A 5,392-nucleotide genomic window follows, 5' to 3' on the forward strand; every position below is an offset into this window, starting at 1 on the left:
ATAAGTCAGACAGAGAAAGACAAGTGCTGTGTGATCTCACTTGTACGTGGGACCTAAAAACATTAAAACTTATAGAAACAGACTAGAATGGTGATTGCCAGGGGCGGAAGAGAGAAAGACATGGGGAGATGTTGGTCCAAGGGAACAAACTTTCAGTTATAAGATGAATAAGTTCTAGGGATCTGATGTACAGTATGGTGACTATAGTTAACAATACTGTATTGTGTGCTTGAAAGTGGCTAAGAGAGTAGATCTTGAAACTTCCAACCTGTGCACTGCTGATATTCTGGTAAATGATACTGTTGATGCCAGTGGTTTTCCCTCCTACTGTCGAGGCTTTCCTGTTCCAACCACCACCTTGGCTACCCTCCAACTAATATTCTCTGAGAAGTATTAGCTAAGTGTAGTACAAGGGTCATTGGTGATGCCTGGAATCCACAAAAGGGGTTCACACGCACTTCAGGAGACTCAGGGAAAAATATAAAACAATTGTGTCCACATACATTTAATACATTTGAATTTAAGATAAATTACGAGTTTCACCAAAACTTCTGTTACCATTACCATCCTAAAGTTTGTGCCTTCACCATAAACACTAAATCGACCAGCTAACCAGGCTGCCCTTGATCTCAGCCAATGTATCTTTATGTCATTTGCATATCATTACTCACATTTGTCCAATTTGCATTTTTTGCTGTAACCACAGTGCTTCATCATAGTCCCAATTTGTAAAAACGAATCAGTGGTCCATTGAAGCATGAAAGGAGTTAAGCAAAAGTTATCTAAATACCACAGTGCAGAATAACTTCGTAAGTGCAAACAGTGCCTAGAAAGTCAGTATGAATATAGAGATGACTCTCTATTGCTGGGGCAAGAGAATTGGTAAGTCTGACGGGCAGACAAAAAAGAATAGGAATAAGAAATACAATCATTATATGAAAATTAGATTTTGTCTCTAGATCCCTGTGCTTTTGCCTGTTATGAAACTCTCAAATAGTGGCAGGAAGCCACCAAAGCATTGAATACGTTTCATAAACAAAGTACAATGACCTCTCTGGTAAACCAGCTGAGATTTTCCAGAATAAGCTAAAAATTGTGCTTTCCAGCATGCTAAAGGTTCAAGTTGTATTTCTGCCAAGAAGTTTGTAAAACTACTCACAAAGTTAATGGAAATGTTACGCTGGGAAGGAAAATGGAATGGCCTGTTGGCAAAATTCTCTGATCAAATGATGGTGTTGTAGAAGCCCTAATATCAATGGCATTCTGTATGAACAAGCACTTATGATGGTGTTTATGTGAGCAGACATTTCACATCACAGCTCCAGTAAATTTGTTCTTGGCATGTGTAATGAGCATATATGAGTGAGAAGTGCTCGGTGTTTTGTTGTTGTTTTTCTCTGAATACCCACGTTACAAAAGCGATTTTTCATTGAGGCAAAAATCACTGTGGAAGCCAGGGCTGGGGTAGCACCAGCTAGCCAAGCAGCGATGGGGGCTTTGCTAAGGGAGTCAGATTGGTGGCAAGTGACAGAAAAAGAGTCGAAACTGCCTCAAGACACAGAGCATTTATTCAGCTTAGACAACTTAATTCGGGCAACGCCATCCATCACAAACAGTTTTGCGTCCATCCCTCCTCTCTGCCTTCTGCTCTGTTAGCTTCATTTTCAGAGTCCACAGTGTCTCCCAGCTGCTCCCATTGCACACGATCTCAGGTTGAAGTTCAGCTGGACACTCTTCCAATAGCCCCAACTAACATCTGCTTGAATCTCATTGGCGAAGTCTAACCGGGTCACACACCCATTCATGAATCAGTGTCTTTGGCCAAGGGAGTGAAATGCCTTGACTGGCCACACTTGAGTTACCATCCATTCCTGGAAATGGGGATAAACAACAACTCTTCCTCCTCCCCCTCCTCCTCCTTCTCCTCCTGTCACCAAAGCACAGAGCCTGAGATGCAAGAAAGGCTGGTCTTTCAAAAGAAAATCAGGGGATTATGCCAAGCAAAGGTCGAATGGAGCATGAGGGGCAGGGGGTGATAATGGATGTCAACTATAGTGTGTAAATAACATGACAGTTTTTTCATGCTCCTTATTCTTTCAGGACAGCCGGTTGTCAGCAACATGCTTCTTAATTCAGGATGGAAGTAAACTCACTAAACTGCCACGACCCAGTACATGTGTTTTCAGTATGCTGGGAAACGTAATAGATAGTATGTATAAGATGCTTTTCCATGCTGGAGTGCATTAAATTTCAAGAAAAAGATGCCCATAGAAACATGACACTCATAAAGCCAGTAAAGACCATTTCTGCATATTCAGTGCTTGCTGCTTTCCAAGGTGCAATTCAGTGACGCATTTCATACACTTAGTCTGAAGTTAACACTCGAGATCCAAAATACTGTGATTTCTAAGGTTTAGCATAAAATATTGGACTTTTATTTTTTATTATTTATTTATTTGAGAGAGAGAGCGAGCATGAGCAAGGGGAGAAACAGAGGGGGAGGGAGAGGAAGAGAGAGGAATCCCAAGCAGACTCCGTGCCGAGCGAGGAGCCCAACATGGGGCCGGATCCCACGACCCCAAGATCACGACCTGAGCCACAACCAAGAGTCGGAGGCTCAACTGACTGAGCCACCCAGGAGCCCCTAAAATATTGGACTTTCAAAAATTAGCCTCAATCGGGAAGAATGAAGGGGGGGAAATCGGAGGGGGAGACGAACCATGAGAGATGATGGACTCTGAAAAACAAACTGAGGGTTCTAGAGGGGAGGGGGGTGGGAGGATGGGTTAGCCTGGTGATGGGTATTGAGGAGGGCACATTCTGCATGGAGCACTGGGTGTTATGCACAAACAATGAATCATGGAGCACTACATCAAAAACTAATGATGTAATGTATGGGGATTAACATAACAATAAAAAATTAAATTTAAAAAAAAAGAGATTTTGTGTATAAAGGTTCTCAGCAGAGTGCCTGGCACATAGTGACTGCTCAGCAAGAACTGTGACTATTATTACTGCTATTATTACTATTATTATTGTGGGTTCCACACAGCTCCCCTTGAGTCCGCAGCTGGGTCCGGCCACAGAGTTACTAGATTGGACTCACAACCCTTCTCTCCGCTTGGCATCCCATGCTTGATGATGGAACCTACATAATAATAAAGCTATTCTTGATTTTCAAAAAAAAAAAGAAATTAGCCTCAATCACCAAGACTTTCACTCTCTCTCAACCTTTCATAAGTTTCTTCATTTGATGGAAAAAGAAATCACTGCTGTATTGGGGGGTATATTTTATTTTCTTTTTAAGATTTTATTTGACAGAGAGAGACACAGTGAGAGAGGGAACACAAGCAGGGGGAGTGGGAGAGGGAGAAGCAGGCTCCCTGCTCCAGGGAGCCTAATACAGGGCTCGATCCCAGGACCCTGGGATCATGACCTGAGCCGAAGGCAGACGCTTAACTACTGAGCCACCCAGGCGCCCCTGAAAGGAATTTTTTTTTTTAAGTAGCCTCCACGCTCAGCGTGAAGCCAAACATGGGGCTTGAACTTATGACCCAGAGATCAAGACCTGAGCTGAGATCAAGAGTCGGATGCTTAACCAACTGAGCCACCCAGGTGCCCCGAAAGGAAGTTTTTTAAGACACAAAGTCACAGAAAAGAAACAGAAAGCCCTAGAGAAGATGACAACAGAAAAGATATGACAAAAAAAATTTTTTAATTTATTTTTGAAGTATAGCTGATTTTTAAAAACATTTTTGTTATTGAAGTATGGTTGACATGACAACAAAATTTTGAAAGCTCTAAGGTGGATGGCCAAATGGCACATGATATAATGAAGCAGAAAAAGCTAAGTGCCTGCAAAGTGGGAAAGCAATAACATGTAAGCTGATGCATGTCGCAGAACCCACCGGAAAGCTTAGCAAATAGAAGAAGAAGGCCCTTTGAAGGTGGGATGCGGGGTAAAGCCAAAAACAGAGTGGGCGAAAATTCTTTTAAAGGAACAGCTAGATCCCAGATCTTCATCCTACCCCTGCATATTCCCAAATATAGAATAAATGTATGTATATGTGGAATTTAAGAAAAAAACAAATGAGCAAAGGGAAAAAAAGAGGGTGAAAGAGAGAGACAAACCAAGAAACAGACTCTTAACTACTAAGCAAACCGAGAACCCACTGCAGGTGGCCAGCGGGGAGGTGGGGGGGATGGGTGAAACAGGTGATGGGGATGAAGGAGGGCACTTGTCGTGATGAGCACCAGGTGATGTGTGGAAGTGTTGAATCACTGTATTGTACACCTGATACTAATATTACACTGTGTTACTAACTGGAATTAAAATAAAAACTTAGAAAAAGAAAGAATGAATGTGTGTAAAAATTTACTTAATTTATGATGAAGAAACATGTGGCATAGCAAAGTTGGTTCAAAGATAATTTGAGAAATTGAATATATATACTCAAGCAGGAAAAGCATGCTGAAATAAGTTTATTTAGCAACAAAACTGTTCATTACCTATAGGACAATAAAATCATGACCTTTGGAGTTGTCATTTCTGCTAGGTATCTCTATTGAACAAAAATCTACAAGCTTACATGTAAGTTTACAGAGTATGAACCCTAACTAATAGAAATTAGTATGGCAAACAAAGGTACATACTCCTGGAGAATACAACTATCCTTGGGCAGATCGGTTGGACAGTGCTGCCGTATGACATTGAAAATACATTCCAGGGCACCTGGGTGGCTCAGTTGGTTAAGCGTCTGATTTTGGCTCAGGTCATGATCTCAGGGTCCTGGGATGGCCCCTGGTTGGACTCCGAGCTCAACAGGGAGTCTGGTTGTCCCTCTACCTATCCCTCTGCCCTTCCCCCTGCTCCTGCGCTCTCACTCTTTCTCTCTCTCTCAAATAAATAAATGAAATCTTAAAAAAAAAAAAAAATACATTCAGTCATCCTTTTGCCTTGTTTATATGTTTTGGATAATTTTTCTTTTTTTAACATTTTATTTATTTATTTGTCAGAGAAAGAGAGAGAGGGAGAGAGAACAAGCAGGGGAAGTGGCAGGCAGCAGGAGAAGCAGGCTTCCCGCCGAGCAGGGAGCCCGACGTGGGGCTCGATCCCAGGACCCCGGGATCATGACCTGAGCCAAAGGCAGACGCTTAACCAACTGAGCCACCCAGGCGCCCCTTGGATAATTATTCTTGATAAGAGAAATAAACATCTCTTTGAAAAGCCATAATTTGAATAATTACAAGCATTCTCCATATTACAACAGTAAGAATAATAGTAAGATAATTTTTACAAGTCATCTCAACCTTTTTCATGGTCCTAGCTCCTTCCCCTTAGAACACTGGTTCTTTTTTTTTTTTTTTTAAGATTTTATTTATTTATTTGACA

This window comes from Neomonachus schauinslandi, chromosome X (assembly GCF_002201575.2).
Source record: "Neomonachus schauinslandi chromosome X, ASM220157v2, whole genome shotgun sequence".
NCBI classification, from domain to species: domain Eukaryota; kingdom Metazoa; phylum Chordata; class Mammalia; order Carnivora; family Phocidae; genus Neomonachus; species Neomonachus schauinslandi.